At 38.4% G+C, this 13772-nt stretch overlaps 1 pseudogene; it reads right to left on the bottom strand.

Annotated features, from left to right (window-relative positions):
- LOC106730845 overlaps nucleotides 1–12401 on the bottom strand; it is a 47019-nt pseudogene extending 34618 nt beyond the window's left edge.
- Between the last annotated feature and the right edge of the window lie 1371 nt (nucleotides 12402–13772).

Here is a 13772-nt window from a genome sequence, read left to right as displayed (position 1 = left end):
AGAATTTAAAGATGAAAAATAATTCTAACGCCCATGTGAAAAATAATCCATCTTATCCTGAGCCACTGAAGATTCTCTGGATTCAATAATAACTTCTTGGTGATGTCTTTATTACTGCTTGCTTTGTAACTTTGTAATACCTGAATATTGCACCCAAGTCTCTGAGTTATTTTGAGAATGTCTCCACGTACATGTATATTATAGGACTTTATAAATAAGTAATACAAGATTTAACTTAACGGGCAAAGTATTCACTTGACAGAGGAAGGAGATGAAGATAGTACAGAACAACGCAGAACTCACCTCCCCTCACAAACACATCAAAGCTACATCCACAAGTGGAACAATTCGCACTTAAAACTAACTGGAGACTGGCAGAAAGACTCCTGTACCACCGAGGCTGCAAGAAAGATCCACACAGAATATGGCAAGAAGGGAAGAGAAGTGATCAGGTTGAGACCTGTGCCCCTGAGAGAGGACACAGATGAAAAGGGAGATTACACAGGGGAGATCCTCCTCAGGCAGTGAGTGGTCAAGCCACATATTTGGTGCCCTAGCATGGGGTCTGATACAGGGAAGGTGAGCCCCTTGGCCAATTGGAGGGCCAGTAAGTTCAACAGGAGGGCTGTGAACTTCACCAGTGAGGAGCATTCACATGCCTGCTTGCTCCTGAAGCAAGGCTAAGCACACGGGCTGCCTGGTTTCCTGTGACTGCTGCAGCAGGCATCCAAAACAGAGCCCAGTGAACGTTGGAGCCCCACCTGCTTCATGAAGCAGCTCCACACTGGGATGAGGTCCCAGGTGTGTGTAACCCAGCTTGGCACCTGAGAAGAGCAGGGGCATCCGTTACTGGTGCTTACACAGTAAGCACATGAGGAGCACCTCTGATCTCCAGCTGAAGTCAAATGAACACAGCTGGTGCCCAGACCCATGCTGGGAGCCCACACAGGCCCTATGTGCCCTGTGGTGCAATTCTGTACCAGGGCAAGTGTGACAGAAGCCAAGGGAAGAGCCAAGCTGTGAGGGAAAAAGGAAACTCAGACTCAAAACAGCATCTGAGCAAGGTCAGGGCATGCATTGCTGCTGCTTACCCAGGCTTACTACAGAAGCAGTCCAGATCTCTGCCCTGGCAGGACCCCCATGGCCTGTACCCCATTTCAAGCCAAATGCCCAACCTCGCTCCAGTGCTGCTCCCCTCTAGAGCAAAGGTACCAGTGCTGGAAGCGGGGAGAGCACATACATGAAGCCAGCTTGGACCTGACCTTCAGGGCTCCTAGTCCAGCAATCTGTGACTCACATCCACTCATAAGAAGGCAGAGACAGCCACTAAGCAGAGTGGAAGCCCGAGTTCAAACCTGGATCCAACTGTAGTCTCTCCATTCCAGTAACACCTACTACCAAGGTGACAGCTGCCAGCACACCCTAAGGAAAGGCATAACGTGTGTTCAAGTCAGATCAACTGGGTACATGATGACTGTATGGGGATGCTTCCACATAAGGAAGCCCCTTCAAGACAGCAACAGTAACTGTTTCACTTATCTCCTAGAGAGAGAAAACTAAGCAAAATTAGAAGACAGAAGAATATGTCCAAATGAATGAGCAAGAGAAACCCCTAAAAAATAACTATGGGCAGAAGACCTGAATAGACATGTTTCCAAAGAAAACATATGTATGGCCATCATCAGACAAATGAGATATGACCTCACACCTATCAGAATGGCTATTATCAAAGAGAATAAATATTAAATGTTGGAAAGCATGTGGAGAAAAGGGAACCCTCGTATACCGTTGGTAGGAATGTAAACTGGTGCAGCTAATGTGGAAAACAGTATAGACGATTCTCAAAGAATTTGAAAATATGACCCAGCAATTCCACTCCTGGGTATATATCCAAAAAAAATAATTAAAACCCTAATTCAAAGAATATATGTACTTGATGATCTTAGCAGCATTATTTACAATAGCCAAGATATGGAAGCAACCTAAGTGTCCATTAACAGATGAGTGGATAAAGAAGATGTGGTACATATATACATAAAGGAATACTACTCATCCATTAAAAATAATGAAATTTTGCTATCTGTAATAATATGGATGGTCTTGGAGGGTATTATACTAAGTGAAATAAGTCAGATAGAAAAAGACAAATACTGTATGATATCACTTATTTGTAGAATAAATTAAAAAAAATCTAGTGAATATAAGAAAAAAGAAACACACACAGATATAGAGAACAAACTGTTACCAGTAGGGTAAGGAAGGGGGCAGGGCATTACAGAGGTAGGGAATATTAAGAGGTATAAACTACTATGAATAAAATATATATAGAATATAAAATATATATATAGAGAGAATATTACTCAGCAATAAAAGAAGGAATGTCTGCTATTTATGACAATATGGATGGACCTTGAAGGCATTATAAGTGTGATGTCAGACACAAGATATTATATGATTTCACTTCTATGTGGAATCTAAATAAAAACATAACAAACAAAAAACTCAACAAACTCATAAGTAAAGAGATCAGATTAGTGGTTACCATTGGCTGGGAGTGGAGGACTAAGGGGTGGTGAGAGGAAACTGGAGGAAGGTGGTCAAAAGTTACAAAATTCCCTTAGAATGACTATTCTTTAGGTCCTTCACCATTCTAAGCAAAGTAAGCCAGAAAGAGAAACAAAAATACCACGATATCATTCATGTGAAATCTAAACACACACACACACACACAAACACACACACACACACACACACACACACACACACACACACACTTAAAGGGAGAAACTAATGGAATTACAGTAAGATTAGGAGACTTTAACACCCACTCACATCAATGGACATATCTTCCAGACAGAAAATCAAAGAGAAATTCTCAATGATATTATGGAACAATTAGACCTAACTGATATTATCAGAACATTATGTCCTCCAAAACACCAGAATATACATTGTTTTCAAATGCACATGGAACATTTGCTAGGACTAACCACATACTATGAAACAAAAGTCTCAACAAATTTAAGAGGATAGAAATTATTTCAAGCATCTTTTCTGACCACAATGACATAAAAATAGAAATCAACTACAGCAGGAGAAATGAGAAAAAAACTGACTGCATGGAGACTAAACAGCATGCTACTAAAAAACCAATGGGTCAATTTTGAAATCAAAGAGAAAATTTAAAACTATCTTGAGACATCCGACAATGAAAACACAACCACACAAAATCTATGGGATGCAGCTAAAACAATCCTAAGAGGGAAGTTCATAGTGACACGGGCCTTCCTCAAAAAAATAAGAAAAATATCAAACAACCTAAAATACCAACTAAAAAAATTAGAAAAAGCTCAAACAAAATCTAAAGTCAGCAGAATGAAGGAAACAATAAAGATCAGAGGAAAAAAATATATAAAATAGACATTTTTAAAAAAGCAAAAAAAAAAAAATTTTTTTTTTTTAAATCCAAAAGCTGGTTCTTTGGAAGGGTAAACAAAATCAACAAACCTCTGGTCAGGGTCACCAAGAAGAAAGGTGAGAACCCAAATACACAAAATAAGAAATGAAAGAAGAAAAATAACAACCAGTACCACAGAAATACAAAAACAAAAAACAAACAAACAAAAACAAGAGAATACTATGAACAATTATATGTCAACAAGCTGGAAAACCTAGAAGTAATTGAACTTTCTAGAAACACACAGCCCACCAAACTGAACAGGAACAAACAGATAATCTGAACAGACCAATCACCAAAAGTGAAATAGAATCAGTAATTAAAAAAAACAAAAACAAAAAACACCAAAAAACCCCCCAAAAAACTTCCCTGCAAACAAAAGTCCAGGACCAGATGGCTTTACTGGGGAATTCCACTAAACATACAAAGAAGAAATTATACCAATCCTTCTGAAATTCTTCCAAAAGATTGAAGAGAGAATACTCCCAATCTCATTCTATGAAACCACCATCACCCTGATGCCAAAACCAGACACAGACATTACCAAAAAAGAAAATTATAAGCCAATATCACTGATGAACAGAGATACAAGAATTCTTAACAAAGTATTAGCAAACAGAATGCAGCTACACATAAAAAAGATCACACAACTTGGATTCATCCCAGGGACACAAGGATGGTTCAACATATGCAAATCAATCACCTTGATACACCATATCAAATAAAGAACAAAAATCACATAATCATCTCGAGATGCAGAAAATGCATTTGATAAAATTCAACACTCATTTATGATAACAACTCTTACCAAAGTGGATATAGAGGGAATATATTTCAACATAAAAAAACCTATTCATGATAAACCCATAGCCAACATAACATTCAACAGTGAAAACTTGAAAGCCTTTCCACTAAAATCTGGAACAAGACAAGGATGCCCACTCTCACCACTTCTATTCAATATAGTATTGGGAAGTCCTAGGCACAGCAATCAGACAAAAAATAAATAAATAAATAAATAAAAGGGATCCACATTGAAAGAAGAGGCAAAATTATCATTATATGAAGATATGATACTATATGTAGAAAACACGGATGATGCCACGCAGAAACTGTTAGAACTAGTAAATGAATTCAGCAAGGTAGCAGATATAAGATTAATATACAGAAATCAGTTGCATTTCTTTACATTAACAATGATATATCAGAAAGGGAAAGTTAAAAAACAGTTTGTTTTTAAAATCACATCAAAAATAAATAAAATATTTAGTAATAAACCTGACCAAGAAGGTGACAGACCTAAAGCAATCTACAGATTTAATGGGATACCTAAAAAGTTACCCAGGACATTTTTCCCAGAACTAGAACAAATAATCCTACAATGTATACAGAACCCTAAAGGATCCTGAATTAACAAAGCAATTGTGAAGAAAAAGAACAAAGCTGGAGGCATAACACTCACAGACTTAAGATAATGCTACAAAGCTACAGTAATCAAAACAGCATGGTACTGGCATAAAAACAGACATATGGATCAATGGAACAGAATAGAGAGCCAATAAACAAACCCACACACAACAATGGTCAATTAATCTTGACAAAGGAGGCCAGAATATACAATGGAGAAAAGACAGTCTCTTCAGCAAGTGGTGTTGCAAAAGCTAGACAGCTACATGCAAATCAGTGAAGTTAGATTACTCCCTCAGACCAGATACAAAAATGAACTCTAAATGGATTGAAGACTTAAACATAAGACACGATGACATAAAACTCCTAGAAGAGAAATCAGGCACATTTTCTGACATCAGTTGTACCAATGTTTTCTTAGTTCAATCTCCCAAGGTAATAGAAATAAAAGCAAAAATCAACAAATGGGAGCTAATCATACCTATAAGCTTTTGCACAGTAAAGGAAACCATAAGTTAAATGAAAAGACAACATAAGGACTGGGAGGAAATATTTGCAAACAATGAGGCTGACAAGGGATTAATTTCCATAATATATAAGTAGCTCATACAACTCAAACATAACAACAAAAAATACAACCCAATCAAAAAATGGGCAGAAGACCTAAAGACACATTTCTCCAAACAACACATACAGATGGCCAACAGACACATGAAAAGATGCTCAAAATCATTAATTATTAAAGAAATGCAAAGCAAAATCACAATGGCCAGAATGGCCATCATTAAAAAAACACAAATAACAAATGCTGGAGAGAATGTGGAGAAAAGGGAACCCTCCTACACTGTTGGTAGGAATGTAAATTGGTGTAGCACAATGGAAAACAAAATGGAGGTTCCTTTAAAAACTAAAAACAGAGTTCCATATGATCCAGAAATCCCACTCAACATATATCTAGAGAAAACTATAATTTAAGAAGATACATGCACCCCAATGTTCATAGCAGCACTATCTATAATAGCCAAGACATGAAAGCAACCTAAATGTTCATTAGCCAATATATGGATCAAGAAGAAGTGGTATATATACACAATGGAATATTACTCAGCCATAAAAAAGAATGAAATCATGCCATTTGCGGCAACATGGATGGACCTAGAGATTATCATATTAATTGAAGCAAGTCAGAAAGAGAAAGACAAATTCCTTATGATATCACTTACATGTGGAATCTAAAATATGACACAAATGAATTTATTTACAAAACAGAAACAGACTCTCAGACATAGAAAACAAACTTATGGTTACCAAAGGGGAAAGAGGATGGGGAGGGTACATTAGGACTCTAGGATTAGCAGATACAAACTACTATATATAAAACAGATAAACAACAATGCCTTACTGTGTAGCATAATGAACCATACTCAATATCCTGTAATAAAACACAGTGGAAAATAATAATGAAAAAGAGTATGTGTATATATGTATAACTGAATCACTCTGTTATATAAGAGAAACTAAAACAATGTTGCAAATCAACTACACTTCAATAAAAAAAATAAGTTTCAAAAAATGAAAATAAAACTGATGTGGAAATCTTGAGGTAAAATAGTAAAGTAGGGAAACACAGAATTCCATCCCTCCTGTAAAGCAATGTTTAAACTAAAAAAAACTTCTCAGAATCAAGTTTTTCAGAACTCTGCTATCTAACAAAACACCTGCAATAATCAAGGCATTCCTGGTTTGGCTTGCTGGTGACAGAGTGGTCAATACAGGCACACCTCGTAGATATTTCAGGTTCAGTTCCAGATCAATGCACTAAATTCAGTAATGTGAATTTTTTGGTTTTCCAGTGCATATAAAAGTTATTTTTACACTATACTGTAGTCTAATAATTGTGCAAATATTGTTACATCTTTTAAAATGGACATACTTAAGTTAAAAAATACTTCATTGCTAAAAAACAATAACCATCATCTGTGCTTGCAACAAGTCACAATCATTTTGCAATGGTAACATCAAATGTCACTGACCACAGATCACCATAACAAATAAAATAATAATGAAAATATTTGAAGCGTTATGAGAATTACCAAGAAGTAAGCAAATGCTTCTGGAAAAATGGCACAAATAGATTTGTTCAATGTAGGGTTGCCACAAACCTTCAATTTATAAAAAATGCAATATCTGCAAGGCACACTAAAACGAGATACAGCTATACGTGTATCGTCAAAGAATTGCGTTTTGATCTGTCTGGGGGCTCCCTGAGAACTCCTACAACTCAATAACCAAAAAAAAAAAAAAAACCTATTTAAAAATGAGCAAAGGACTTAAGACAATTCTCCAAAGGAACTATACAAATGGCCGACAAGCTTATGAAAATATGCTCCATATCACTAATCATTAGGGAAACACAAATCAAAAGCACAATCAGATACTACTTTACACCCATTACGATAGCTGCTATAAAAAAAATAGAAAATAACAAGTGTTGGTGAGGACATATAGAACTTGGAACACTTGAGCACTGTTGGTGGGAATATAAAATGGTATACATGCTGTGGAGAACAGTATGGTGATTCCTCAAAAACTTAAAAATATAATTACCATGTGATCCAGCAATACCATTTCTTGGTATTTATTCAAAAGAATTGAAAGCAGAGTCTCAAAGAGATACTTGTACACCCATGTTCATAGAAGCATCATGCACAATAGCCAAAAGGCAGAAGCAAACCAAATATCCATCAACAGATGAATGAATAAACAAAATGTGATATATATATACACAACAGAATATCATTCAACCTTAAGAAAGGAAGAAAACTCTGAAACATAGTTCAACATGGATGAACCCTGAAGACATTACAGTAAGTAAAATAAGCCAGTCACAAAAAGACAAGTCCTGTATGATTTCACTCATATATGAAGTATCAAGAGTACTCACACTCACAAAAACAGAAAGTTGAATAGGAGGCAGAGGGGAGTGGGGAGTTTCTGTTTAATGGGTACAGATTTTCAATTTTGCAAGATGAAAATGCTTTGGAGGTTGGTTGCACAACAGTGTAAATAAACTTAACACTTCTGAACTGCACATTGAAGAAGACTGAGATGATTTAAAAAACAAAACAAAACAAACAAAACAAACAAACAAAAAACAAGGATGCCTGCTTTGGCCACTTATATATTCAACACTGCACTAGAAATTCTAGCCAGAGCAAATAGGTCAGTAGGTAGGTATGTAGGTGGGTAGGAAGGTAAATAAATAAATGGCATTCAAACTGGAAAGGAAGAAGTACAATTGTCTCTTATTTGCAGATGACATGATGACATAAATAGAAAATCCTAAAGAATCTACAAACTATTAGAACTAGTGAATAAATTCAGCAAAGTTGTAAGATACAAGATCAACACTAAAAAAACCTTTGTATTTGTACACTATCAATAAGCAATCAAATAGGAAGTTAGGAAAACAATTCCATTTACAACAGCATCTAAAATAATATTTAAGAATAAATTTAAGCAAGGATGTGTAAGGTCTGTACACTAAAAACTACAGAACATTGCTGAAAGAAATTAAAAACCTAAATTAATGGAAAAACACCTCATGTTCATGGATTCTGAGACTTACTATTCTCAAAATGACAATATTCCCAAAAATGGCCTACAGATACAATGCAATCCTTATCAAAATTTCAACAGACTTTTGTGTGGAAATAGAAAAGCTAACATAAAATTCATATGACTTGCAAGGGACCTTGCTGTGGAACAGTTTGGCAGCTTCAAAATAATTTAAACACAGAATTATCACATACATGACCCATCCATTTCACCCCTAGGAAAAAACTGAAAATAGGTCTTCAAACAAAAACTTGTACAAGAACGCTCACAGCAGCACTATTCTCAATAACCGAAAATGGAATCACAAGTGCCCATCAATTACATGTATATATATACATAAATATATATATACATACATACACACAATGGAATATTTATTCAGTCATAAAACAGATGAAGAAGTGATATAGGGTACAACATGGATAGATCTTGAAAACACAATAAGTGAAAGAAGCCATAAACAAAAGGCTACATGATTCCATGTATATGGGCTACCCAGAATAGGGAAATCCATGAACAGGAAACAGATTTGTGGTTGCTAGGGGTTGGGGTAAATGGAGAGTAACTGTTAAGTTATGGTACTGCTTGTTAAGGGCACAGGGTTTCCTTTCGGTGTGATGAAGAGATTCTAGAAGTAGACGGTGGCTATGGTTGCACAATATTGTAAATGTACAAAATGCCACTGAATTCTATACTTTTCAATGGTTGCACTGTGAATTTCATGTCACATGCATTTTACCACAATTAAATAAGAGGGGGATCCCTTATCAGACTCTACAAAGAGTTAGATTCTGCCCAGTCCTCAGGACTGTCACAAAGCCTCATCCTACTAACCACCCTAGGTCGCCCTGGCCTACCAAGACCAGTCCCTTCTCTGAACAATTATAAGTGCTAACACTGACTCAATTCATTTGAATTATTTATCATGTATGTTCTTTTGGCATCTCTTAACTTTTCCCCTGGATTGGATAAGAATCGTTCACCTTATTTCTACCACTTCTTTAGGTAATGTTTAAGGCTGCAACTGGAAGGTTCACAATGTCACCTAATGAAACCTCTCAAAAAACTTTTTATTTCCTAGTTTCACAACTCAGTAAGATCACAAGATTCACATTTACCTACATGGTGTCTTTGTCCTACTATCGATCTGCTACTCTGTACTAGAGGTAAGCAAACATATTCAGTAAATGTCCACACAGAAAATATTTTAAACTTGTGAGCCATACAGTGCCTGCCACAACACTCAAATGTGCCCTTGTACACAAATCTAAAGCAGCCAGAACCATAAATGAATGACCATGACTGTGTCCCAGTAAAATGTTACACATACTGAGACTGGAATTTCATAAAATTTTCACATCACAGAATATTACTATTGATTTGCTTGTTTCTCCATCATCTAAAAATTCTAAAGTTTGTGTGCCATGAAAAAACAGGCAGCATGCTGCACGTGGCCCATAGACTGCCATTTGCTGACTTCTCCTCTCTATTTTTCCTGATGTTAACTTATTCATTTCTACTATTTCATATGAATGTGCATTTTATAAACCTCAGATAGTCACCGTTAAGCAAAACTGTGCATAAATTAAACAACTCACCTTGGATGTGATCATTTTCTGCTGGTCCTGGAAGAGAGTGCAGAACTGTGAGGGTACAGCTGAGAAAGAAGGAAAGGTCATGAGAGACGTCACCTGCCCAACAAGCTCCACACAGTAGCTGGCAAACACCTCAGAAAGGGAGACAACTTGAGAAGGGGCAGAAAGGGACACTCTGTGTCCATGCATGACTCTGTATGACTATGCAGTGCCTGGTCACATTAGTTTTCAAATGTAAAAACATTTGTTTCCTGCTAATTTATGAACAATGTATGCTGTAACCCAGAAAAATGTAAACACATTAAACTAATTCAGCCAATTAGGAAAAACCAAGTAATGGAATATAATGCTTTCCTTAAAACTGATGCTGAGCAAAAACAGTGAACAAAAATGTGTAATCTTCATCACAAAACAGAGAATCCCAACAAGATTCTGAAAAAAAAGGGATGGGGTGTTTTAAAGGGCTGGTCTCTTTTGGAAGGAAAAAAAAATCCTCTTAACAAGTTATGGTTTCAGGTTCTCAAAAGTATCTTTTGACAAAAACAAAAACAAGCAAACAAACAAAAAATTTGGTTTTGATTTATCTGTTGTCAAAGTATAGAAAACCTGCCTGAACTATCAAGAGACTCAATGTCTGCTCCTGATTCTGCCATAATAAAATATATGACTGTAACCACTTAATATTTTAGACCCACTTCCTGCCCACACTATCCCAACACCGTCTTTCAATTAAAGCAGAAACAGTCCTGTCTGAAGTCCAGGTATTAAAGACCTGTCTTGCCGTACCATCTCTGATTCTCTAACATCACTACAGGGCATCAGCATATCTCTAGTTGTGGTGTAGTGGGGGAGCAGCTTAGAGTCCAGAAAGAGTGCAGTGAAGAATGAAGGGATGAAGTAGGCAATTCCCTCCCCTGTGGCTGGTAAGCTCTTCCTTCCACACGATGCTTTCATAACTCCCCAAGAAGCAGTATCTTCTGTTCCTTTTGTCTTGCCCTCCTATCCCAGCCACAGCTTACACCTCCTCTGAAAGTTGGCCCAAAGCTTCCACCGTCACCCAGTCTGTGACAGTCTGGATATGACAGTGGTCCTGGCAAGAGGACCCACGTTGCTTCTGGCTGAGCAATAAGAGCCCCTTCCACTAGGGCTCTGGATCTGTACTGAAGTCTCAGACCTACTGTTGTCCTATCAGGGATTCCTGCTCCTGGAACCCCCTTACATCACAAAAGCTGCTTTGTTACATAAAAGCTGGACCCAAGCCAGCTGGAATATTCACCCAAAATCTCAAGCTCCGGGATCTTCCTGTCAGCTTGAGTTACAAGCAGGACCACCTGTAAAAGCAAACTGGCGCTACTGAGAACACAGGCAACGCTGGGGCGGGGGCGGTCAGAGGGACCTGGACGCGTCCGTTTATGTGCCAGGCTCACAAGTTCTTTAGAAACAAGAACTCCCCAAATCCAATGCCGCATTGACTTCAAAATGATTTCCTAAAGGGGTTAGGTTAGGGCCACGGAGCTGCTAACTGCTGCGACTGACTCATGCTCAGGTTTCATGCTGGGCCGAGGATGAGGTATGGAATCTCTCCTTCCTCCTGCCCCTGCGCCGGTCGCCACTTCGGATTCCTATCGCCTCTCTGAGCCTATTTCACTGTTAAAAAGGGCCGCGACACTGACCGCAGGTGGTTGGGAGGATGGAGCGAGATCCCGAGGAGAAAAGAAGGCGTTTCTCTGCTGAGATGAGAAGTGCGTGTATACCGAGCGCCGGAAAGCCGGAGTCCGCGCGCGGCCGCACCGGCGCCTCGGACCGCGCTTCATCCCGGAGATGAGGAAACTCCGCCTCGCCCGGTAACAAGCGCTGGGACGCGCCGGGTCTCCTCAGGTGCGTGAAAACGGAGCCGGATTCACACCGAGGTCAGAGGACAAAGCCGTTTCTCACTCACCCCTCTCGCGCGAAGGCCCCTGCTCCACGCGCCCAACCCTCCGGCGCTCAACAGCCGCTTCCCAGCCTTCCCCCCCCCCCCGCGCCTTCAGGCGCCAGAGTCTCGGGCGCCGTCTCCTCGCGACCAGGGAACTGGAACACACGGGCGAGTGGGGGGAGGGGAAGTGGGGGCGGCGCACATGCGCAGAAGGCCCAGAGCGACTGCCTCGTCCTGGGCCAGAAAGCCCGCGGTGCATTTCCCTAAAGCCCTCCAGCCAGCTCAGTTAGAAAGGGGTCTGCGACTTCCAGCACACTGGGTAGAATTGCCAGGTTTAGCAAGTAATGCTCAAGCCGTGAGACATACTTTTATTTGTTGTTCATCTGAAATAAATTACAAGCATTTAAATTACATATCTCTTTCATTAGTTATATTTCCCTGAACTGTTGGTTCTGCTTAACAGTTCTTTGTTTTGTGGAATTCAGTTATAGAATTTCTTCCAGAGAGAGTACTTTGCCATTGTTCAATTTACTTTGTCACATATCTTCTGCAATGGTCACATCTCACTTGTTCTTTGTCCGTTGGACATTCATTAATGAGAAAACACACAACTTTAGCCTTATGAACAAGTATAATGGCATAAAGTTAACAACTCTGGGAACTGCTCTACAAATTGATTTGTTGAAACACCTGATACATCATTCATGGCAAAACTTGCCTTTTCCATTCTTCAGGATTATGTTGGATCTCTTGATTAATGACTTCCTAACATGTCCACTGACAAAAAGAGAACTTTTAGGTCAGCTATTTCTTTCCTTTTTAAAACTACACATGATAATTCCACTTGTCTCTTTGTTAGAAGAGCAACTAGTAACATCCATGTATAACACTCAAATTCTTCAAGAGATGAAACTCACTTCAAAATAGAGTCATGGCAGATACAATAATGATTATCCACAAGTCAGAATTTATTTTCCTATTCATAACTAATGTTTTCCCTTTTAAGAACAGTCTGACAGGGAGATTTCACCAAGTTCCATTAAACAATGGAATATTTCAGTAACACTTTTTGCTCTTCTTTCAATTTCCATAGTTCTATCGCTAAAGAGATATTGAAAATGATAAATAAGAAATAAGCAAACTGGCTTCATTCAATGGATTATTCAAAAAGTAAACAAGAATTTGGGGCCTTTCCTTGAAAATTAAAATATTAGTTCCCTGCTTTAAATTAACTGAGAACTCTTCCAGCTGTGTTTGTTAGAGAGCACCAATGAGTTTCTGAATGCAAGAGAAATGAAAAATACTGAATGCCAACAAAAGTCACAAAAATCTTTCAATCGCTCAATTCAAACAGTGTAAATACTGAAGTCAGAAAACAACTTCATGACAGTTACTTCAACATTAATGGAAAGGACAACAGAAACTGTAATCAAGGAAAACAAATCTGACTCTATATTATATCTGTTCCTTTAATTTTAACCACTGTGCCCTGCTTTCTAGGCTCAGTCTTGCCAGCTCTGCACCTTTTGTGAAATAATGTTGCCTTTAGCCTGAAATAGATAGGAGAGCCTATCTCAGGGCTCTGACCTTTAAGGATGTCAGCCCTTCTTCACTTAGGTGGAGATGGCAAGTTGCAAAATAGAGAAAAAACTCTGTTGGAAGTTTACAGGGACATCATGACCTGGCCCACGTGGACAGCTGCAAGAACAAAGAATGCCTGCAGCAAGAAGTTTGCAACAACCAACCACTTGCCCTCCCTTGGTTTTTTGTTTTTTTTTTT

This window comes from Camelus ferus, chromosome 11, assembly GCF_009834535.1.
Source record: "Camelus ferus isolate YT-003-E chromosome 11, BCGSAC_Cfer_1.0, whole genome shotgun sequence".
NCBI lineage: Eukaryota > Metazoa > Chordata > Mammalia > Artiodactyla > Camelidae > Camelus > Camelus ferus.
Note: the sequence above shows the minus strand (reverse complement) of the source record. Positions and strands in the feature narration are given on the sequence as shown.